This window comes from Carcharodon carcharias, chromosome 25 (genome assembly GCF_017639515.1).
Source record: "Carcharodon carcharias isolate sCarCar2 chromosome 25, sCarCar2.pri, whole genome shotgun sequence".
In the NCBI taxonomy this organism is placed as follows: Eukaryota; Metazoa; Chordata; class Chondrichthyes; order Lamniformes; family Lamnidae; genus Carcharodon; species Carcharodon carcharias.
In genome coordinates this window covers 34,894,645-34,920,439 of record NC_054491.1, presented here as the reverse complement: position 1 = coordinate 34,920,439, position 25,795 = coordinate 34,894,645, and positions in this window count along the sequence as shown.

The following is a 25,795-nucleotide window of genomic DNA, read 5'->3' as shown; positions in this document are numbered from 1 at the left end:
ACTAAAGTTTCTTTGGAGAAATACTGTGGACAAATATGGCAGACATATTTAAAATAGTAAATGACACAGATAAAGCTGAAGTGAACAAATTATTCAACTCTAAACTGTGAGCAAAGGACAGAAGGTGAAAATTCACAGAGCCCAAGGTAGAGATTTAGAGATCTGATGTGAAGTCAATTGACAGGGAGCTGGATTGCTAGCTATTTCACTGGGATTAAACATGATAGCCATATTAACAGAGCTGATTAATTTTTTGGAGCAGACAACAGAAGGAACCTAAATCCCAATTTTAACTCGAGATGACAGTTCAGCATGGAGATAGCAGGCTCAATCTGACTGAGGGTCAAAACATGTTGTACTCACTTTGCATGGATTAACAGTGAGTACAGCATACAATTTTGAGGACTAATTCCCAAGAAAGAATATTAATATATTTTAACTCTCTATACTCATTACCATGGTCCAGATTCAACCCTCACCCAAACCCAGCAGGCAGAAGTAGGAATTTGAGTAGGGGAAAGGCTCCTGTCAGGGACTAACAGGAACAGATCCCAGGAGTCTGCCAAGTACTTCTTCTTGTGGGGGTTGTGGGGTGGTGGGGTGGAAGTGGGGGGGGTGGCGGGGGGGGGGGGGGTTGCGGTGGTGGTGGTGGTGGTGGTGGTGCGGTAGGAGGGGTTTGGGGGAGATGACTGGGGGAAGGTACGAGAGCTGATCAAATGATTGTTGGGGAAGTGGGGAAGCCCTAGAGAGAGGAAGTCCATGGTTTCCTTGTGAGACTTCCCTACCCATTCTTAGAACTCACTTATCTCGGCTGATTATTCAATTAGATGAAAAACCACAAGATGGCCAGGCATTCTCTCTTGGAGGCAGAAGATTATGAACTCTGAACTTGTCCAACTCAATGGAGTCTGGCTGGATGACTGGAAACAGTGATGGAGCAACAGTGATATTGACCCAAGAAATGCCCATGATACAAACTATGGTCTGAAGTAGTGCAAGGTAGTGGGAGTTGTGACTTAGCGCTTATATTTTTAAAAAAGCTCAGAAAAGTATTAACATAAAAGAAAAAAAAATGAGTTTCCAGAGATTTGGGTGTTCCAGTTAAGGAAAATTGTCTACCACCTGAGAATGCAAGATGCTAATTATGCTAGCAATATAGATCAACTCAAAACACAAAAGGCTTTTGCAGTAAAAATTACAGTGATGATATTAGCACTCGCCATTATTAAAAAGTAAATTGGATATCAATTTCCCAGGATCATGCATGCACAATTAAATGCAGAAACTGAGAAGCTGCTGTCCAAGTTGGCCTGCATCTCCAGGAGCCGCACTATACCAGTGTTTCAGCATCAAACACATCGAGTGCATGAATTTGGGGTACTTAGTGTTTTAGATATACTCTAAACTTACCAGAAAAAGTCATGTCCACTTCATTCCAGTACAAGTAAATTTTAAAGAATGTGATATGTCTTAGCTACTGCCAAATAAGCTGATAAAAACAAAAAACTGCAGATGCTGGAAATCCAAAACAAAAACAGAATTACCTGGAAAAACTCAGCAGGTCTGGCAGCATCAGCGGAAAAGATAAGAGTTGACGTTTCGAGTCCTCATGACCCTTCAGCAGAACTGATTGAATATTAGGAGAGGGGTGAAATATAAGTGGTTTAAGGTGTGGGGGTGGGGGGGAGAGAAGTGGGGGGTGGGGTGGTGTGGTTGTAGGGACAAGCAAGCAGTGATAGGAGCAGATAATCAAAAGATGTCACAGACAAAGGAACAAAGAAGTGTTGAAGGTGGTGATATTATCTAAACGAATGTGCTAATTAAGAATGGATGGCAGGACACTCAAGGTACAGCTCTAGTGGGGGTGGGGTGGAAGGACTAGCAGGGCATACAAGATTTAAAAATAATGGAAATAGGTGGGAAAAGAAAAATCTATATAAATTATTGGAAAAAACAAAAGGAAGGGGGAAGAAACAGAAAGGAAGTGGGGATGGAGGAGGGAGTTCAAGATCTAAAGTTGTTGAATTCAATATTCAGTCCAGAAGGCTGTAAAGTGCCTAGTCGGAAGATGAGGTGCTGTTCCTCCAGTTTGCGTTGGGCTTCACTGGAACAATGCAGCAAGCCAAGGACAGACATGTGGGCAAGAGAGCAGGTGGAGTGTTAAAATGGCATTAAAAAATAACTTATAAAAAATAACTTTTATAAGTGTTGAGTCTCATTCCTTCAGAATTTAAATATTGTTGGAGATTTTAAAAACATAAAAATTTAAGAACTAAATAAAATGTATTTTTGTTTTAACTTTTTCTACCAGTCTCCTTTAACTTACTCTCTTAATCCCAACTCTCTTCTCCTCACTATTTCACTTTTTTTTTTACATGACACTGAATTAAATATTCTGTTCTATTGCAGGATTAAATGTTGAATTAACTATTCTAACTTACATTTCCTGGCTCAGACTCTTCATGCCTCATTAAAGGTTCATCAATTTAATTGGTTAAAGCAATACATGGTTGTTTGCCCTGTTCACACAGGTCCCAGATCCCCTGTGGAGTGTGCTGAAATAGCTTTCCAATCACAGTCAATTCCACTCCAAATACCCGTGTGAAGTTTGAGAACAGGTGCCAGTGTAATGAATGGCTAGCACTGTGTGTTCTCCACTAACCAAAAAATACGGCCCAATTATAAATCTGAAACATGCATAGTCAGTTTGTCAAGTAATCTCAATCTTGAATGAAGATTATACCTGCACCTGGACTAGATTGTAGAGTTCAGAGAAATAAAAGTAATTAGAAGCTATAACCATGTACCTGTCATGAGTTGAAACTTGACGACGGGTAATTGGGGCATCCTTTACTTTCTTGGTTTAGGAAAGACAAGTTCAAGCCAACTGGCTTAGCTTGGTGTTAAATGAGCCTGGGCCTTAGATACAAGTTGAGCAGTACTGTGCATTCAACCATGAAATCTACTTGCTAGTAGAGTCTGGGCACAGGTATCATATGTAGCTTTCTTCTCCAATGTGATAAATTTCAGCTCCAGGCTGTTCTAATGATATAAGAGGAGAAATTTGTATAAGCCGCCTACCCTCAAGCTGCAACTAATCAGCTATGAGTATATAATGATTGGATTTGCAGATAAGGGGCATATGGTTGGACGCATAGGAATGAACTATTCATATCTAGGCAGTAGCTTTATACAAATCACCATCAAAAAACGGACTGACCAGTCATTATTCTTATGGCTCTTTGTGCAATGTTGCTGTAGGTAGAATGGCTGCCACATTTGTCTCCGTATCAACAGCCATTGCATATCAAAAGTGATCAAATGTGCTTGCAAATCTTTAAGGTATTTGCATATGATAAGACTCTGAATAATGACATGTTTTATTTTTACAATTGCTTTACATTAGCTATCCTTCTGATCAATTTCGTTGACCAAGTTATCTAATTTGGTGCAAATTTTGTAAAAAAAAAAGCACATAGACAACCAGACCTACACTGTGCTTTTCCATAAATAATTCCAGGGCCTGACATGTCCAGGATGCTCACCATAGAGTTTCTATAGCCCTGAGTTTCTATGGCCCTGCATTAGTTGGTTTGCTCCTTGTTTGGTTCACCTGAAGTTTTGACTCAAAAGATCTAAGTGAGATGACAGAGCTCACCACAGCCTGGAACAACAACAACAGCTTGTATTTATATATTGCCTTTAATGCAGAAAAACATCCCAAAGTGCTTCACAGGAGCACTATCAAACAAACTTGGCACCAAGCCACAAAAGGGACAGATGACTGAAAGCTTGGGAAAAGAGATAGATTTTAAGAATCGCCTTAAAGGAGAAAAGGTGGGGTAGCGAGATGGAAAGGATCAGGGAGGGAATTCAAGACCTTAGGGTTCAAACAGCTGGAGGTACGGGCATCAATGATCAAACATCTAAAAATACTCAAGAAGCCTGAATTGGTGGATCACAGGGATTTCAGAGGGCTGTAGCGCTGGTGAAGATTACAGGGATAGGGAGCAGTGAGCCATGGAGGGTTTGAAATCAAGGATAAGAATTTCAAAATTGATGCATTGCCAGTATAGATTAGCAAGTAGAGCGATGATGAATAAATGGGGCTCAGTGCAAATTAGGACATGGCTAGCCAAGTTTTGGATAACCTTATTAAAGGCTCTGGGCAGAATCATCCCAGATTTGCACTAAGTACAGTAGAAGGCAGGGAAAACAACATTTTACCCACTGGCCGCAATGGCAGCTTCTCATGCCATATCGTTCCAATCCCCCCCACAATAATTATGCATTCCCGGGAAACATGCCACTTCGATGGCAGGCGGGCTGTCATTCACCTATCATGCCATCATCTTGCTTCCTCACGCCGGGCGCCATAGTTAAAGTGCAACCGCGCGCACACCTCTTAGTGCTTCTGGCCCTGGAAGGCACCGGTGAAGACACGACCCAAAAGCCAAAATGCGTGCAGCACTCTGATTCAGTGACGCGTCCCTGAGACACCTTCTGGACAATGTTGTAGCCCATCGCGATGTCCTCTATCCCAGCTCCAGTCGCAGGAGGCCCATCAGTGTCACCGCTCCAGCTTGGGAGGCGGTGGCAGTGGTTGTCAGTCCCAACACTGCACAGAAGAGGTTGGCCATCCAATGCAGAAAGAGGATGAATGTTTTTGTTCATGCCACCAGGGAAAGGCAACTATCTCATCACTCTAAACTTACACACTCACAAGCATTCACACATTCGCTGGCACCTCACTCAATGCCAGCTCAACGGACATCACCACTCACTCTCTCACCCACACACTCACATCTCCATCTGTCCTCATCTCCCCTGGAGACTGCCTCCTCAGCCCTCACCCTCTTGAGGCCACTTGTACAATCAACATGCGTCCCCATACACATCCTGGTATAACCCTCTTCCCCAGTAACGGCCTAGCCCTGCAGCCTCTTCCCTTGCCTGAGACAACTTCGTCCTCTTCCCCAAGCGAGCCCTAGCCCTACATCCATTGAAAAGCCACCCACTGCCTCATGGCTGGTTTGGTAAGTAGAGCCCGTGAACCCCCACTAAAAGTGATGTAGTGGTGCCTGCAAAGCCTGGTGCTGATGACTGCAAGTGCTGTCTGAGGCAAGGTAGGCAAACAAGCCTCAAAGTCCTGACCAAAGTGCAGCTAGCCAAGTGCACGTCACAACTGAAGTTGTGAAACACACGCCGATGTGCTTGGACAATCCAGCGTGGGGGGTTGATTCCGGCGAGCTGGAATGATATACTGATATATAATGATATGCTGATATATTACACTGAGGTTCCCGACATCCAATGGTGGGAAACATGTCCCGCCATTGACCATCTGAGCGGACGATCGCAAATTGGTTTCACGACATGATGAAACCCATTTTCGGCCTTCCCGCCATTATGTCTGCTCGTGCCATTGAACACAACCGACGCCAGCGGGCACGGAAAATTCTGCCCCCTGTCGATTCAGATTTCCAAGCTCTGCTTGTTTGGATTTAAATTTTGGATCAGAGATTCTATGAAAAGAAAATAGTACTGTCCGTTAGAATTTCTTAAATAGGTGGAGAGTTTCCATTTAATTCCTTGGTTACTACAAAGTAATGGTTCATTTGGAATTTTGGAAACACCATCACTGTTCTGTTAACTAAATTGACGGAACTCGCAGCTGTGACCAAGTTTTAGCTTCACCTCACAGGCTCTGTGTTTCAAAATGGCGACCTCCTGCTCCAACACCAGGGGGAGAGTTTTCTCCCCGTCGTGCGAGCTGGGCGGAAGCGGATGTGGGGGGTGTGCAGCCGATTGCCGCTTGCGCTCAGCTGCATGCCGCAATTTTACGTGGGCGGGCCAATTAAGGCCCACCCAGCGTGACGTGTACCCGGAAGCGCTCAGTGCTCCCTGTGCAGGCGGGGCGTGGGGGGGGGGAGGAAGGTGAGCGCATGCGCACGGGAGAGCACAGACATGTCTGGGGCACAGAGCTGCCTCAGGGAGATTAATATCATTGTGAAAACTTAAAAAAAAATAGAAAAAATTATTCAGACATGTCCCCTCATGTGGCAGTGTCACATGAGCTGGGACACGTCAATGAATTTTAATTAACAATTTCATTTGATTTATAAACCCTTCATGAAACCTCATCCCGCCCGTGGATGAGGTTTCATGAGAAATGTGAAGGCCGCCTGGGCTCTTCGCCTGCTCGTCAACATTAAAGTTGGACGGGCCGCCCAGATGATCAGTTTAATTAGTTGCTAAATGGCCTTAACAGGCCTTTGACAGTTCGGCAGGTCTGCAGCAGACTCCGGTGCGTGACCATCAAACTGAAGATCGGAATGATGCACGGTGACAACGAGACGCATGCCTGATGTCACCGCGCGTCGTTTTACGCCTCGGCGAGTGGGGCCCATCCCCGCATACTGACCAGGAGATTCAGGCCCAGCTGGTGACATTTTATACTCTGTGTATAAGTCCATCCCCATTTCTGGGAGGCACTTGCAAAGCTTCATGTGCCACGTGCCATGATCTACAGCGTTTTTGCATTGGTGAGAGGGGGCACCGAGGGAATCTGAATTTCAAAACAATTGTGCGCATGAGAGAAATGAAGGTGATATTTGTTTGTTTGTTTCAAATCTTCACACACACTTTATTTTTCTCTTTGGGGAATAGCAGGGATGTGCTGGAAGGATTAGTAGGCTGACTATGAGCCTGTTGAAACAGGTCATGAATGCTGCCTCTGTGCAAACAAGTCCTGGAGTGGGGCTTGGACCCTGGCTCAGAGGTGGGGCCTGAGCCAAAAGGTCTCCTATGCTTGACTTTGGTGTGCACCTATTTCTACTCACAACAGCTGTTTTAAACCTAATGCCAATGGGCTACATGTGGCTCCTGAGCTCTGGTAATGCAGACCTCAAAACTCAGGACTATTTGTGCTTGTATTTCCTGCAAGTTGATTTGTTCTTTTTCAAAGTTGTGGAGAAGAGCTGTTCCTAGAGTTTGTTGCCTCAATGGTACCTAAGTTCTAAATCATGACATGAAGATCTGTTGGTGTGCGCAAATTAGGGCACAAATTAACCGGAACATTGACCTAAGCTTCACATATCCATTTTTAAAATTTATTCATAGGATGTGGGTGCCACTGGCTATAGGCCAGAATTTATTGCCCATCCCTAATTGCCCTTGAGAAGATGGTGGTGATCCACCTTCTTGAACCACTGCAAACCATGTGGTGTAGGTACACCCACTATGCTGTTAGGGAGGGAGTTCCAGGATTTGACCCATCGACAGTGAAGGCACGGTGATATACTTCCAAGTCAGGATGGTGTGTGGCTTAGACGGGATCTTGCAAGTGGTGATGTTCCCATACATCTGCTACACTTGTTCTTCCAACTGATAGAGGCCATAGATTTGGAAGGTGCTGTCGGATGAGCCTTGGTGATTTGCTTCAATACATCTTGTAGATGGTACAAACTGCTGCCACTATGTGCCAGTGGTGGAAGGAATGAATATTTGTGAATGGGGTGCCAATTAAGCCGGCTGCATTGCCCTGGATGGTGTCAAGTTTCTTGAGTGTTGTTGGAGCTGCACTCATCTAGGCAAGTGCTTAATGGATGGTGGCAAGGCTTTGGGGAGTCAGGAGGTGAGTTACTTTCCACAGGATTCCCAGCCTCTAACCTGCTCTTGTAGCCACTGTATTTATATAGCTGATCCAATTAAGTTTCTGGTCAATGGTAAACCCCAGGGTGGTGATGGTGGGAGATTCAGTGTCCATGATGCCATTGAATGTCAAGGGCAGGTGGTTAGATCCTCTCTTGTTGGAAATAGTCATTGTCTGGCACTTGTGTGGCACAAATGTTACTTGCCACTTGTCAGCCCAAGCCTGAATGTTGTCCAGGTCTTGCTGCAATGAACACAGGCTGCTTCAGTACTGAGGATTGTGAATGGTGCTGAACATTGTGCAATCACCAGCAAACATCCCCACTTCTGACCTTGCGATGGAAGGAAGGTCATTGATGAAGCAGCTGAAGATGGTTGGGCCTAGGACACTGTCCTTAGGAACTCCTACGGTGATGTCCTGGGGCTGAGATGATTGATTTCCAACATTCACAACCATCTTCCTTTGCGCTAGGTATGACGTAAGCCAGTGGAGAGCTTTCTCCCTGATTGCCATAGTTTCATGTCATACTCCTAAACTGAAGTCAAGGACAAAATAGATCAAACAACCCTGGCCTGCCATGTTGGTGTAATGGAGAAGAGGAATAAAAGCTACAAAGTATAAAAATGATAAACATGGTAGTACTTTCACCCATACAGGGCCGTTTTTGAATTCTACTGGAAAACCTTTCGACCTGCTTGAGTAATCTTAAGAACTTTATGCCAAGTGAGAATTGTCAAGGTAATTTGGTATTGTGAGAACTGAATTAACATAACTCAGGCTCTTTATTACCACATATTGCCTACGTCCTGAAACAGGGTCAAGATATTCACCATCTTTCAGGATGGTGTTAAATGCAGCTCTCAGATAAAAGGGTTACAAAATAGGAGGGAGAAGGCTTATGTGCAGCATTAACAGTGACATAGGCCGGGGCCTGAATTTCACACTTGGTGTGTGTGCCAAGCCGGCGAGAGCGGAAGTGGACGTGGAATTCGCTCCTGGCTGCAGTCACGTTGCAAACGTGATTTCACACTGGACGGCCAATTAAAGTCCGGCCAACGTGAAATGCATCTTCTCAATGGTCGGGAAGGGCCAGGCTGGGAGTGGGGGGTGGTGGTGGGGGGTGCTGAGGGGTGGAGAGTATGTTGGGTGCCGACCCCAATGGTGAACCGGTGAGCTCTTTAAAACTGGCAGAGGCACCTCCCTGAAAGCTGCCAGAGGAGAATCTTTGGAGTCTGTCCAGGAAGCCATTTAATTCAAACAATGGCCTCACCAGTGGCTGGAGACGTCGAGCGGAAGGGCAAGTCGGGTGGGCACTCAGTCCCTCCCGTTTCTCGGACGAGTGCCTCACGATCCTTGTGGTGGACGTCCGTGTCAGCCAGGACACTCTAGTACCCAGAGGTGGCAGTAGGAGGCCACCGCACCTGACCAAAAAAGCCTGGGAGGAGGCGGCAGCCGAGGTCAGCGGCCATGACGTTGTGCAGCGCACATAGGTGCAGTGCTGCAAAAGGTGCAACGATCTGCTGCACCTGGTAAGGGTGAGTACTGAGTTGGCTTAGGTCAGTGTGGAGCAGTGTTAAGGGCTGGCTGTACACCCATGGAACTCAGGGGTGTTAGGGTCTGAGTGCCAACTGTCACTGTCACCAACACCGGCCAAGGGAGTGAGCCCTGACTGCTTGGCCTGAGTGCCTTGCAGGTCGAGGCCCTTGACTGGGATGTGCCCTGCAAGGTGTCCCAGAGTGGGTTTGTTTCCAGGCTGCAATGGCGCTGCAGTTAGAGAATGGGCAAATCAATAGTCCTCCATCATTTCAGGAGAAGAGAAGCCATAACAGCAATGAGAGGACTAAAACAGGCAGAGGGCCCCTAAACCTCCTCAATCTGACAAGGTACGAGATGGATGCCTCGGAGCTGGAGAGCCGCCATCCACCTCGGTCAGCCAGTCGTGGGGAGGCGGGGTCTCTGACGAAGGTAAGACTGCAGTGCAGAGAGGGGAGAGTATCGGATTGTGCAAACATTCTCGTGTAGTCTCTTCATTGACGGGAGCCTCGAAACTGGAGTCCCCATTGATCATTGAAAGATGAACACACCATGATGCAGGGCTCCATTGTTCATTACCAGGGGGCCTGGCCTGCACAGTGATAGAGTGATGACTTAAACTAATGACATGTTGTTGTTCTCCCTTAGATTCGCCAGCTCGCCCATGAACGCAGGACCCTGAAGGTCCAGTCTTGATGCCAGAGGACCTCAGGGCTTTAGATGCACCTGTATCACACCCCCTCTCTGAACTAGGCACCAGCACAGATACCATTAGATCGTCGACTAGAACATCGCTGCACAGCGGTGAGGGCACTTCACGCTCGCTTGAGGAGCAGGCAGAGGCAGAGAGTGCCCAGGGTGTCAGTAGTAGGAGAGTTGCTGGAGACCAGGACAATGCTCAGTCAAAGGCAGATGATGAGCCTTTGGAGTCATCCATTAGGCGGCAGATGCTGGATACCCAGCGGGATGTGCAGGAGGATCTGGCAGAGATTCATGTGGCTATGCCCGCCATGATCTCTGTGATGGAGGAGTCCATGTGGAGCATCAGCACTGCGTTGACCCTCATCACTGAGTGCACTGCCTCCTCCAATGAGAGAGTGGCAGCTCTTATGGAGCAGCAACTCCAGGGACAGACTCAGGGGTTCCTGGGGTTGTGCTCAGACCTACAAACCATCACACAGGCACTGAGCTCAGACGGTCACTGCCAATGTGGGAGATGGATGAGGCACCCAGTTTCCCAGCTAGGTGCCCAACCATCAGTGGTGATCAAGAAGGTCCAGAGTGATCTCACGTTGCTGCATGAGCTGCTTGTCATCTCTGCGAGTCCTCTCAAGGCACTCTGGATGACAGCAGCAGCTCCTCTGTCCCTCTGTCAGTGACTGTGTCATCTGGTGAGGCTGCAATGACTGGGGAGATGCCAGCCGTGGCATTGGCCGCTTCCTCCCAGGTGGGGCCAGCACAGGCTCCACGGGCCAGAGGACGACCTCCAAGGTTATCAAGGCCAACAAGACAGCAGAGTCAGCAGGCTGTCTCCAATGCTACTGCCAGCGAGGGGGTGCGGGGTGGGCACCAAGATGCAGCACTCGTAAAAGTAAGTTTAACACACTGTGAGCACAAGAGGGACTGTTCATGGGTGATCTTCTGTTCTGCGATGTTTTGTTAATATGTTTGCTGGTGTGGCCATTAACACTATATATTGTTATGTTTATTTGATGTGAGTGCCAACATGATACAAATTTTGCTTTCGTCTTAATGGTCTGAGTATACCTCCTGCTGGATATGAACGGCTCTAAACTTCATTGCACAGGCTCTTGAGTGGACTTTGGGTTCAAGTGAAAGGGTCATTTCAGACATCGGGGATGGAGGCGGCAGCCCTGGCATGAGGTGGAAGCAGATCTTTAACAGCCCAGCTGAAGGAGCGCTGGATCAAGGTGTCCCTGGTGTCCCTGCCTCCCTGAAGGATGCAGAGGTCTGCCCACAGGTCCTCAGCATTCTCCTTATCGGGGTCCTCTTCTGATTAACTACTGGATTCATCCTCTGTGGCCTGTGGAGCTGCTTCAAGATCCCAGTGGGTCCCCCCTTGCCAGAGCCAGATTCTGGAGAGTGCAACATGCAACCACTATCAGTGACCCCCACTTTGAGGGGTATTGTAGTGCTCTCCCTGAATGGTCCAGGCATCAGCAGCTCATCTTCAGAAGACCTATGGTCCTCTCTATCATCGCCCTTGTGGAGGCATGACTCCGATTATGACAGTGCTCTGCCTCCGTTCTTGGATGGCGGAGAGGTGTCATAAGCCACCTTTTCAACAGGTGCCCTTGTCACCCAGCAGCCATCCATCCAGTTGGGCTGGAGCAGTGAACAGCCTTGTCTGATCCAGCCATGTAGGAGTCATGGCAGCTGCCAGGGTACCTTACACAGACTTGCAGAATCTGCATCCTGTGGTCACAAACTTTCTGGACGTTCATCGAGTAGAATCCCTTCCTGTTGACAAAGGCACTCAGCTGACACACTGGCATCTTAATGGTTACATGTGTGCAGTCGATTGCACCCTGGATGTAGGGGAACCCAGCAATCGCTGCAAAACCTCTGGCTCACTCAGACTGGCTGGCCTCGTCCATACAGAAATTAATAAATGTCAATACCTGCCTGAACAGAGCATCAGTCACCAGCTTGACATAATTGTGGACAGCTGATTGGGAGACTCCACAAAGATCCCCCACTGACCCCTGAAACGAGCTGGAGGCATAGAAGTTGAGGGACATTGTGACCTTCAGAGCCACTGGCATGGGGTGTCCACACACACAGTCAGAACTGATCTCAGGCCCAATCATCTGACAGATGGAGGTCACGGTCTCCCTGGAGAGGCAGTGCCTCCTTCGGCATTGCACGTCAGACATATTGAGGTAGCTGCATCGCTGCCTGTAAACCCTGGCAGCAGAATAGTGGCATCTCCTGCAGCCCCTTCCACCTTGGACTACCTGCTGGCCCTGTGCCCCTTGTGCCTGCGCCTCTCCTCCCACAGGTCACTCTGTAAGAAACTGCATAGGGGTACCTGACCTCCTCTCCCTTCTGTCCTTCTCTTCCTCCTCAGAGGAGGTGCCACCAGCGGAGATCACAATTCCCATTACCAGGGTCACAGAAGGCTGTCTGATACATAGAAGGGCCCACACGGTCTCATTCCTCCGGGGGCCTTGGGGACACCAATGAGTCCTGAAATGAATCCTAGAAATGAAAAGAGTGAAGCTTGGAACATAGATGAGGCTGTCAAGTTCAAATAAGTAACCAGCAGCAAACTATCTCCTAAACTCCTCACTACTCACAACGGCATAGCTGCAGGCCCTTTTTATCCTGCCCTTGGATTAGCTTTCATTAGAAGTGGGCTGCCTGCTTGTGCCCATGTAACGAGTGCGAAATTGCACAGGCAACATAAAATCGGGATCAGTTGCCTTTTTAATGGCCTTAAAAGACCCTTTAATTGTTGCCGGGTGTGGCTCTGACACCCACACACACCCTCCAACCTGAAGATTGCTCACATAGGGGAAGTCGTCAGGAAACTCGGCTGATGTCATCCTGCGCTATTTCACGTCCATACAAGTCAGGCACGTGCCCGCCCACGAGATGTAAAATTCTGGCCCAGGTATCTGGTAGTATTTGAATTTCATCACTGCATGTAAACATATGAAAATGGCAGGCAGGAAGAGATTAGCTGGTCCATCAGGCCTGCAGTTCTCATATTTTTGGGGGACTTTTCCTGTTGGTCAACATTCAAAATGTTAGCTAAGGAAAATGAAATATTTCCCCATTTCAAGCACTTACTTTCAGCATCAAGAGTTCCTAGGTCACATGCCAAATAAAGACAATTCTGGTGTATTCTAACCCCAGAAGAGTATCCCTACTGTACGAAAGTGACATTTCCATTCCCTACACTAACCATCGCATTTCCTTTACTAATATTACAAGTTTTATATGATGTCAACCCTTACAGCTAGGGAAGAGGTGATAGTTATCTCAGCAGTATGAACAGATTCAGAATGTAGGCCCTAGAACTGAAAGTCAACCTTTATTTATCACCAACAATAGATCACTACTTACCTAACTGTGGCCTTTCATAATCTTGAAGACTTTTATCAGACAACCACTCACCCGGCTGCTCCAAAACTCTAACTCTTCATATTTTTTCACAGCTAGTGGGGGAAATTTTGACCAAATGCTTTAGGTACTGAAGAGGTGAAGAGGTGGGCAAGATAGGGTCTTAAACTAATATGTCAGTTTAGCCAATATAAGCACCATCTTGGTAAACCAGTTGAAGTCAGCACTAGAAAAAAACATTTGGAGGCTTGTTAAACAACCAATTGCCACTTAAAATGCCAGCAAGTGTTCATTAAAGAGGTTGCATGGCATTTTGGTGGCAAGCGCATCAACAAACACCCTCTCAGAACAATGACCAACTGTTTGTGAGTAAACATGGCATTAATGTTCATTCCAGGCACTACTTAAAGTTTTACTCACCATTTAGTGGTTATTGCTGCTGGAACTGTGAAGATGATCTCTGAAACACATCGGGAGCCGTTCTGGGACGCACTTGTTTAAGAATTTACCAGCACTCAACCATTGATAGTTCCAGAAATCCTCTGAGCATTTCAGCTAAAGAGAGTAGGCACTTTGCTATTCTATCTTATTAGACACCTTATAGGAGTTACCAGAAGAAAGGGAGTGCTGAGTCATGGGCCCCTTGCTAAGAGTCCCGCTTGATCTGGATTAGGAATGGGAGGAGGACATGAGGCCAAGCAGAACAGCACCAACTACTAGAGGAGAGATGTACAGAGGAACAGCGAGGGTGAAGTCTGGGTATAGGGCATTCCTTCTCCTCTGAATTTCCTCTACGGGATGCCCATTTCCACATCCAACAACCTTTGTGCCCTCTTCCCCGAGATACCCTGCAACATGCCAATGTGTGTCAACCAAAACATTACACACCTTCAGTGGAAGTGGGTGCAAGGAGCCCATATAGACGGCTCCATGAAAATTGCATTAAATAAGCACTTGAATGCAAACCTGTAGATGTCTGTTTATCACCTGTGGGTCAATCCTATTTATGGTAAGCAACAATTAGGACCAAAATTGTGTGCTGAATCCAGACTTTCGGATAGGCTAATCTTATTAGCTTTACACCCATTTAGCACCTGATTTCACCTTTTAGCCAAAATAACTCCCAATGAGTCTCATTGTAACTTCCCCATTGATTTTTTTTTTTTGCAAAGGGGTATCCAAAACTACACAATAGTCCAACTACAGGCTAACTAAAATCTTGGAAAGTTCAACATTATCCCCATCTTTTTAGTATGTTATGCCTCCAAACTTAGAAAGGTGGATTTCATTTGCTTTTTTTGAGAGGTTATCTACTCTTGCCATTACATTTAATGACCTGTATATCTTGTGCACCAAGTTCCACCGTATTTACTATATTATCATCTCAAGTATATTTCCTTCATCTAACCTTACATCCAATTTTCATTTCTCTACATCTGTCATTTGCCATTTTGCTCGCCCATCCATGTCCTCCTTCACTCCCTCACAAGTCCTCGTCACAATTTGCCATACCCCCCATCCCACCCCCCCCCCCCCCCAATTTGGTTTCATAAGCAAATTTTGAGCATGTTCCCTCAATTCCTAAATGCATTCCCAACAAAGTCCCCTCTGGAGCACACATCCTTCCTGTTCTTACTTTACATTGTTCCCTCCAGCCATCTTTCTATCCATGTAGTCACATTCCTTTAATTCCATGTATCATTAAGTGATACCTTGATCATATGAAGCTCATCTCTTTTACCTTTCTTTTATGTTATTTATTCAAAGAATTCAACCAGGTTGGTCAAATAGGACTTTCATTTTTAAAGATCCATACACCTCAAGTGCCATGAGCTGCAGGGCTATGGACCAAATACTGGAAACTGGGGTTAGGCAGGGAGGCTCGTTTTTCAGCTGACGCAGACACGGTGGGCAAGTGGCCTCTTTCTGTGCCATAAACTTTCTATGATTCAATGACAACTGACCCTGTTTAACTTATGTGTCTTTAATCACTTTATAACTTTAACACATATCATCTATTTGAGTAATTAGTCATTTTAGTATGTATCGTTTATTTTACTAATTTATCAACAACTGCAATTAAGTCCGATTGCCTTATGATATTTTTGTGCCTTTTTTGAAGAGGAGTCTCAGAATTAGAAAGGGAAAATGCCTGTGGTGTGACCATATTTTTGGTATGTTTGTTCAGGGTTGTTTTCTGTCAATACTCATCAAAGAAGTATTATCTTTATCCAAATAATGAAATGGAGCATGTATGTGATCTAAAAGTAATAGAACATTTGGGAGGCATTGGCTACAATATAATTAGGATAAACAAGAATGAAAAGGGGAAACAAGTCAAGAACAAGAGTAATTAAATGGAAGAACTCAAATTATAGCTAAATAAAAAAGAGATCTTGCTTGAATTACATGAAATGTTAAAAGTAACTGGTAAATGGAGTTGCAGACCAGCAATAGGAAATGCTGAAACAGGAGTTGGAGATGTTACAAGTTAAGTACATTCCAGTTTCTTTACAAAAGAATGCGTGAAGTTGGGTTTATGGGTGATCAGAGAGACAGAGAGGCAAAGATTTGTTCAGGTATTGCCGCTTGGAGCGACGTGACACAAACTATGTCACCTTGCCAGGGACAGGCAGCGTTGAAGGCCGGCACCTGTGCAGCTTGCTTCATTGATATACGAATGGGCTCCAGTACTGCCTTTCCCATGGAATCAGTGTAGTTTGTGTTCTATTCCAGAAATCCAGTAAGTGAAGGATAGAACTGAAGTCAATCTTTACACATTCTTATACCTATTACAACATACACCTCCTAACCTAAAAAAACAGTTTAGCCTGTGTCTATTTTCAAGTGAATCTCCAGTTAATGCCGAAAACTTGCATACAGTACAACACAATGACTGTGATAGTGCTATCCAACAATTTTTTCCCCCTATTATCTACTTGCACAACCTTACTTTCCACAAAAATGGGAAGGGTCGAGGATTCCATTATTTCCTCCATAGCTTTCCTCATGGCCCTCAAAAGTAAACTATCAGACCTCTCTGACTTAACATCCTTTTCTGTTTGAAGAATAATCTCCATTACATTCACCCCTGGTGGTTGTACAATTCCAATATCTACCTCTGTAAAAGCCAGCACACATTTAATATCTCTGGCGTTTCCTCATTTTTCAGCACCAGCTTGCCTCCTTAAGGTTTTAATGCCCCTAGCCATACATTGACTATCCTCTTGCTGCAAATGTCCTTATAGAAAGTTGTTCTATTGCCCATGACTTTTTTGATTGGTAATTTTTCCTCCCACTGCCATATTTCTACTTTTCCCATTGCTGATACAATGGTCCATTTGCTAATTATTGTATTTTATTTAATCTGGGAAAGTTCCCTTCATATCTCAGCCTACTTTTTTTGTTTTGTCAGTCAAGTACCCTTGATATTGACTTTCCTGTATCCCTTTCTAATGCCAGACTCTAGACCCCAATTTAAATTGTGGTCATTGTTTCCAGGTGTTCTCTAAATCTAGGTCACCTACTTGCTCTGCTTCATTACTTAGAACAAGGTCCAGTCATACCTCCTTCCTTACGAAGTAGCAACATACTGAGAAAACAATTTTGAAAACACTGAAAAACTCCACCTTTCAACAAAATATTCTAACATATTTTTGAATTAAAATCTCCACAATTATTTCTATTATTAATACACATTTCTCTATTTTGTTACAAAAATTCATCCTCAATCTCCTTTTCGCCATCGGTCTTTAATAGCCTCACAACATTATCCCGAGATCAATTAAAAGGAGTCTGTTAGGACTGTTATGTAGAGCCTTGGTGAGACCTCACCTGGAGCATTGTGCACAGTTTTGGTCCCCTTAGCTAAGGAGGGATATTTTCCCATAGAGGGAGTGGAATGAAGGTTCACCAGATTAATTCCTGAGATGGCAGGATAATGAGGAGAGATTTAAGAGATTGGATCTATATTCCCTAGTTTCGAAGAATGAGGGGTGAACTCACTGAAACTTACAAAATTTTTACAGGACGTGATAAGGTAGATGTAAATAAGATGTTTCCCCTGGCTGGTGAGTCTGACACCAGGGGAAATAATCTCAGGTTAAGGGGTAGGCCATTTAAAAATGAGATGAGGAGGAATTTCTTCACTCGGAGGGTGATGAATCTTTGGAATACTCTACCCCAAAGGTCTGTGGAAGCTCAATCATTGCGTATGTTCAAGACAGAAATTGATAGATTTCTGGAGACCAATGGCATCAAGGGATATGGAGATAGTGCGTGAAAGTGGCATTGAAGTAGATGATCACCCATGATCAAATTGAATGGTGGAGTAGGCTTGACAGGCTGAATGGCCTACTCCTGTTCCTATTTCTCTATTTCAATACTTATGTCCCAGGGATATAATACTAGGTCTAATTATATCTCCATCCACTCAAAGTTCAGGCCCTGGTCTCATGGTGACCATGAAACCATCATTGATTGTCATAGAAACCCATCTGGTTTAATGGTGTCCTTTGGGGAAGAAAATCTGCCATCCTTACCTGGCCTACATTTTTTTTTAACTCTTTCTTGGTATGTGGGCATCACTGGCAAGGCCAGCATTTGTTGCCCATTCCCAACTTCCCTTGAGCTGATCAGCTTACTAGGCCATTTTAGAGGGCAGTTAAGAGTCAACCACATTGCTGTGGATCTGAAGTCAGCAGGTAAGAATGACAGATTTCCTTCCCTAAAGGACATCAGTGAACCAGACAACAATTGATGATAATTTCATAGTCACCATTACCGAGACTCGCTTTATATTCCAGATTCATTAACTGCAGTGGTGGGATTTGTACCCATGTCCCCAGAGCATTAGCCTGGGCCTCTAGATTACTAGTCCAGTGACATTACCACTATGCCACCATTTCCCCCAAGACATGTGACTCCAGATCCAATGTGATTGACTCTTAACTGCCCTCTGAAATGGCCTAGCAAGCCATTCAGTTCAAGGGCACTTAGGGATGGGCAACAAATGCTGGCCTTACCAGTGATGCCCACATCCCATGAAAGAATAAATTTTTAAAAGTCAACTCACTCCTACTCCAGAACTGATCCCAATACCCCAAAATCTAAACCTCCCACAAAACATCTCTGCCTGACATTTACCTCCCTGATCTTCTTTTTCCTTGCTGGTTAACATGTAATAATCCTGCAATTACTAATTCATAGAACAACGCTTCTTACTCTATAATCTTAAGTCTAAACTCTTTTTGCAAGATATGAAGCATATTCTTTCCTAGGTCATTGGTTCTGACAGGTACCCTCACCTCATCCAAGTACTTCTGCACTACTATGTAACATGTACCCCAACACTTTGGAGGAAACACACCTTTAGGGGTCTCCTGCTTTCCATTATTTTTTCTTTATTCTTTCATAGGCTGTGAGCGTCGCTGGCAAGGTCAGCATTTGTTGTCCTTTCTGAATTGCCCTTGAGAAGGTGGTGGTGATCCACCTTCTTGAACCACTGTGGTCCATGTGGTGTAGGTACGCCCACAGTGATGGTAGGAAGAGACTTCTAAGTTTTTGACTCAGTGAAAGTGAAGTAATGGCAATATAGTTCCAAGTCAGGATTTTGAGTGCTTGGAGAGGGATTTGTAAGTGTTGGTGTCAGGTGCCCTTGTTCTCCTAGTTAGCAGGGAGTGTGGGTTTGGAAAATGCTGTCAAAAGAAGCTTGGTGAGTTGCTGCACTATATTTGTAGATGGCACACACTGCTGCCGCTAATGTGTCGGTGGTGGTGGGACTGAATGTTTAAGGCGGTGTATGGGGTGCTAATCAAGGGAGCTACTTATTCCTGGATAGCATCTTGAGTGTTGTTGGAGATGTACTAATCCAGGTGAGTGGAGAATATTTCATCACACTCCTGACATGTATCTTGTAGATGGTGGACAAGCTTTGGGGGGGTCAGGATGTGAGTTACTCATGGCAGAATTCCCAGTCTCTGATCTGCTCTTGTAGCCACAGTATTTATATTGTTGCTCTGGTTAAGTTTCCAAGACATTGACAATGAAGGATTCATTGATGTTGATCCTAATGAGCGTCAAGTGGAGATGATTATATTCTCTCTTGTTGGAGATGGTAATTGCCTGGCACTTGTGTGGTGTGAATGTCACTTGGCACTTATCAGTCCAAGCTTGAATGTTGTTCAGATATGACCCAACCAGTGGAGAGTTTTCTCCCTGATTCCCATTGCCTTCAACTTCACATGGTTCCTTGATGCCACACTTGGTCAAATGTTCCTTGATGTTAAGAATGTTCACTCTTGCTCAAGTAGGTTAGCAACTACAGTATCTACTCACCTATCAAATTCCGCATCTTGCATATCACTGTGTTGCAACACTTAACTCTTTATCTTCCTTGTATAATTATTTTCTGCATGGCACAATGTCCTAGCATGTAGCTACCATCCCCATTGTCATTAACCTTAGAATATTCAGTATTGAAAACTTATTTGGTATGAGGAGTCCCTCACACTTTCTTCTTGCTCCTCTTCCTCATCCAATAAATTATGCTTCTCCTCTCCCACTTTGCCTAATGATGGGGTGACCATCTTATTCCAGAAACCCCTTCACCTCTAAAAAATTATTAGCTGTCTAATGCTTTTCTCAGCTCAGGAGCTTTGAGATAAGTGAATGCACTCAGAGACACTTTCTGCAAATGTGTTTGCCTGAAAAGAACCCTCACACCCAGCAAGATTTCCAAACTTGTGCTGCAGCTGTCCTGCTATTGTAACCTTCTGAAACTTTATCTTACTTATGCATAACCAAATACAAAAGATGTACCTGACCATTCTTAGCATAAAATCCAAACAGTGAATTTAACTATGTGCATCACAATTTTGAGGTGATCCCTTAATGAGGAAGCTGAACACTGAACCAAAATAAGTTAAATAATCCAACCTGACCTCCAGCTGTATATAATGACACTGTATCATTACCACTATTAGAACAAAAGGTGGTATAAAAGTCCAAACTGCTGCTGCTGTTGTAATGGCACACTGGTACACTGTATCCCCCCAAAAACATTTGTACATCAGCATCCTACCCAAGTGATGACAGACATTTATTGATGTACCCCAGCAGTGCAAAGTGCTCAAGGATAATTTGTCACCATGCTAGTTTCAATTCTTCATTGACTCAGAATTTATTGCCACAGTTTTTAAGCTATAACCAGTGAGTGGGTCTCCGAAAACTATCGTTCTACAAACTTCAATAAAAAGATTAACATGGGGAACTGATTTACGACGCACACATTTCATGCTGCTGGCATAGGTCAATTTCACCCCCTCATGTTGAATTGTTGCCCTAAGATACCTGTTGTTACATGTTACTTTCACTGATCTGAAACATTACTCATGGGGGCTGTGAGAATAATTTTAACTCAGTATGATATTGAGCAAGAGGATCCCATGTTTGATGCTCAATCAATGCTCAGTTAGCTGGTCTCAGCTGTTGGGGTACTACAATTGGCCTCAGAGCCCCTGGATAAAGGAAGGAAAAACCAAGGGCTGAATTTTAATGCAGTGAGGGGGTGGGGGGGAGGTTGCATATTGCTCACTCCCAACAGTTGCGAGCTGATGGACTTTAAAAAAAGCTTCCCACAACAATAATATACCATAACATATTAAGGAGACAAGGTGAGAGTGGGACTTCTGCCCTTCAGGGGAAGGAAGTTCTGACCTCAAGAGCACCGCGCTCTTCTTGGGATTGAGTGAACTCAGTAATGGGTGCTCTTAGGACTGTACTCAGGCCCAGGAATATAATGGTGACAAATGACTCCCAGGGTTTTTGGGTGGGGAGGGATCATGGACCCAAGGGAGGGGATGGGGATTAGGTTTGGAGGCGAGGGATGTGGACACAAAGGGAGGGTACCATCTTGGGCATGTGCCCTCAATGCGCACAATCCATCCCCTCCACCTCCCCCCTCCCGCAAAGAATGTAGCCCCTTTCCTTCCCCCTTTTCATCAGAGTTGGCAAAAAAGTGGGCTGGCCACTTTTCTCCACCTTCCACCATATTATGGCAGCAGGAGGGAATTAGGCCCTTAACTGACTATTAATTGGCCAGTTAGGGAAATCAATAGGTCAAGAAATGAGTGGGCTGACTGATGACTTACCCATGAACCGTATTATAGAGAACAGCTCAGGGATGGGCGGCCCAGCAGTGGGCAATCCACTTGTCTTATTTTCCTTCCCCCATCACCACTCAAACATGATTGGAGGGCAGGCCATAAAATTCCCCGCCTATCCAGAGCCCTTGCTACTAATCCCTATTCACTAATCCCTATTGGAAAGTGTCCATGTTTGCCTACTTGGTTGTTATTACTCTCCCATCATCAAATAGCAAAATAAATTCTCACTATCTGGGCCCATACATGAGCAATGGTCATTTTAACAGGGCATGAATGGCCAGTGATGACCATATAAAAGACTGTGCCATGTGTCAGCAACCTCATCAGACCAAGGCAGAAGATAGCAAATAAAGTAAAAGATACACAATAAGCACTATAAGAAAAACACTGTCCAGTTAGCCTTCAACCAGAGCTTGTGTTGCTGATCTCTGCCAAGTCATGAGGTTCAGCACCACATGATGCCTGGGCAGCTTTTGGGAGAGACAAATCACTATAAGTTCCATTTTAGTCAGTTTCGAAGAAAAGTCACATTGGTCTCGAAACTTTAACTCTGCTTCTCTCTCCACAGATGCTGCCAGACCTGCAGAGTTTTTCCAGCACTTTCACTTTTCAAGTCCCATTTTAGGTTGTGCAGAAGCTCCCCTCACTCCCAACATAGAATACAATAAAAATAGAGCCCAAAATCAGAGAATGCATGGAAAATCTGTGATAAACTAAAGTATTTCCTGAATGTAGACATGCTACCCTCAGTAGACAGCAATGCTGAAAAAGTTAAAGACTAAACAAGTGCACAGTAGATGCCCATACAGATCTGCATGACCCCCTGCCTTTGTAAACTAATTATACTATCTGAATATGACAGCCTGCATCAACATGAACTTCAGTCAAGCGCAAAAGTTTACACCATCAATGTACAATGCAGACTTTCTACAAGTCTCCCTCTGGAAACCATGCAAAAACTATGTCATGGAGAGAGGCATGCTATAGAGTGGGAGAGGCTAAGAGAGAGAGGCATAAACAATGCATGCTATTTCATGGGATGTCTTAGAAAATTCTGCGCTTAACAAACAAAAACTTGAATCATCATCGGTTATTTTTCAAAAGAAAAATCTAAGTTTTAAAAAATATTTAGAATAATTTTTCAGAGGCTCTGTCTAATATAATGACTGCTTTCAACGACTTCAATGAGAGATCATCAAGTGCACCAAATAAATTCTTCAGTGGGATCAGAGTGGGATCAGATCTCAGGAATATGTTAAGCTGACATATTTTTAAGAGATAGAATAAAATAGACATCCTACCTGACAGTGCTAGCAGAAAACAGAAAATGTTGAAGAAGTGCAGAGTTGTGAAACCTCTTGAGAATACTTCCCTTCCTGCCTTCATTTTGGGACTAACACTGGCTGATGATGATTTGCATGATTTGTATAATCAGGGCACGTCCTCAGTACCACTAGGAGTTTTCGACAGACCTCAGCTCTGCCAAGCCCCTGAATAGAAGAGCAGTGTTCTCTAATTTATTACCAAGCCTTCAGCACTGAGGATCTATGCCAACTTCAGAAAGAAAAGATGGAGAAACATAAAGATGGAGATCTTGTCCTTTTCCTTTACAAAAAAGGAAACCTCTTGAGAAAACTTGGGAACTGCTATTTGAACTCAAAGCCTTCTCTGGGCACTGCTGGTGACAGTTGCCTATGAATTTTCTGACATGGGTATTAACTCTTTACACCCCTGTTTTCTCAAATCCACAAGTTTGACTTTCCTCTAAGCAACAGTTTTCATTTGTACAACTAAATGTCATTCTGACCATTAGCTTGCCTCCCTTGCAACTTTCATCCTGTATATTGCATCTTGCCTTCACACTGGAGGCGTGAGCCAGTCCCTCCCACTGACCGCTCTGTGACCGCTGCCAACAATGTCTGCAACATTCCCAGATCGGAATCAGATGATTTTTCCTGTAGACTGTGCTTTCTTTCCCCAAATTTCCTTTGAGTTTCTTTTGACCTTCTTTCTGACTGCCAAAAAAAAACACTTCAAGAAGAGTATAGAAACTGTGAAATTATTCTGGCATATCTTTAAAAAAAAACTTACAATAGTTCTGCCAGCTTTAGACTGCCAATGCCCAATTTAGCCATGCTTTGAAAAATGACAATTTGATTGACACTTCACAACCACCACCCCCCCCACCACCCCATGTAGGTCTCACATGTCCCATCTATTTCACTTCATTCATGCTGTAATATCCCAATTTTGAAAATCATTATAATCTGTTAATGTACTTGTAGAGTAATGGATTAATAATTATGGTAATAAGATAGTGATGTCTATCCTGGTGTAACAGTGTTATGGACAGGAGGTAGAGGAAAAACTGAGTTCCTTTATTTTCTTGCCATCTGTCTGTAAGCAGAGTTATTTTAATTTTTGAAGTAGTGTTTCCCCAAACCTTCTGTTTGTGAGGTCAGTTTTTAAACTCTCGCAGTAAACTCTCTTTAGGGTTAAATCAGAAGTATAGTTTATTCACACATTCAAACACAGGGAATGGTCGCAATCTCACAGACACACACAAACACATAATAAGAAGACAGGAAAGGAGTTTTTACAAATATGAATAACGTAAAAGAAAAAACACCACAAATATGGATATCAGTTCACATGACTGCCAGAGTCCTGAAAGTCAGAGTCCAGTGAGGGTTCCTTCACAGACGAGCTACAGTTCAGGCGGGTTTAGCTAGCTGAAGTAAGAATTACAGAATTTGTTTAAAGTTAACAGTCATGTAGTGAGATGAGGTTGGTATATGAAGATTTGGTCTGCTTGGCAGGCAATGGCAGGAATCTTCTGGAGAAAACAGGCTTTGAGGAGGTTCAGACTTGATGCAGGCTGTGGGCAGCCTGGAGTCCTTGCTTTGGTATTTGCAGGCTGTAGTTTAAATAGCAGACCAAATTGTAAGTCTTTAAAACTTTCTAAAGACCAGAAGCTTAGGTCATGTGATGTTGCCAGTTAATAAGTTAGTTGCAAGCTAACAAGCAATTTCTATGCTTCTATACAAAATCCGTTGTTCACCTTAAAAGATAGATGGTGGCTTTTAGCTCCTCTGCAGGTATAATAAGTTTCAATGGCTGTCCCTTTGTTATAGAACCAGGCTGGGGAGACAGATCATCTGCTGACCCTTGATTTTGTTGATTGTAATGTGTCCTCACAGTGACAGGTGTGAGATTCCACAAGGATGAGGATTGAGCTTCTGTCTTGTAACTGCTGTTGGAAATTTCAGAAAATGTAGCCAACATGTGAATCATTTAATCTGTAGCAGCCATCTTTTGGTTCAGCAAGGTCCACTTTGTAACTAGGCAAAAAGGTAAGGTTTGATTTAACCAATTTTTCATCTTTTTCATGTCTTATGGACATGAAAAATAGTGGCATCATCAGTCATGTGCAAGAGACTATGAAGAGAAGATGGAATAGTCTGTACAAGAAAGAGATGTACTTACCTAGAAGCTTAGAATGCACTATAATGTAAATAAAGGAGGTTTTAAAGATCTAACTCTGACAGGTTTCTAAGTCATAAGTAGTGGGAAACAGTCTCAATCCAGAACAGGCCACAAGTTGCCTGAAAAGTGATCCAAATAATATTCAAAGTGGGAATCAAACCACAAACCATGGTAGCAGCAGTGGTGATACCAATCTAACACCAACTTGGTACCATCAATAGAATACCCATTGGGAGAAATTGGAATAAAACTTTTTCAAAGGAACAACCAGAAGAATTACCTTGGTGAGAGGCACACTGAGAATCGGTAGCGAAGTCAAAACCAGCCAAATCGTCACTTCCCCTTCTGCAGCCATTTGCAAACCTCAAAGGTCCACAGGGAGGCCAGCATTGGGTGTTTTGGAAAAAGCAATTTCTGAGATACTGAGCAGCATCGGCTTTGCACACCAAAGAGTAGAAACACCCGGTTATTACATTCCTGTATGGAGTGGGGCCCATTGCTAATGATGTCCTCCTGAGACAGGGGATAGAAGAGACCACTACAGATTTTGAAAGCATCTTTAAAGCACTTGATGCATATCTCAGCCCAAAACAGAATCTCATAATCTAACGAGCAGGATTCAATCAGAGATCCCAAAGGCCAGGGGGATTTATCAAATTATTCCTTACAGACCTGTATAGGCTAGCCAGTTGCTGTGACTATGGTGCAATGAAAGGTGAGCTTATTCATGATGGCATATTGTCGGAGTTCACGATGAAAAGCTATCAGGTTTTTGGGCAGACTAAAGATGACCTAATACTCAAACAAGTGGTTCAAAACGCTATACAGGCCAAACTGAGGGAGCAAAATCGGGCCACAATCTGTGGAA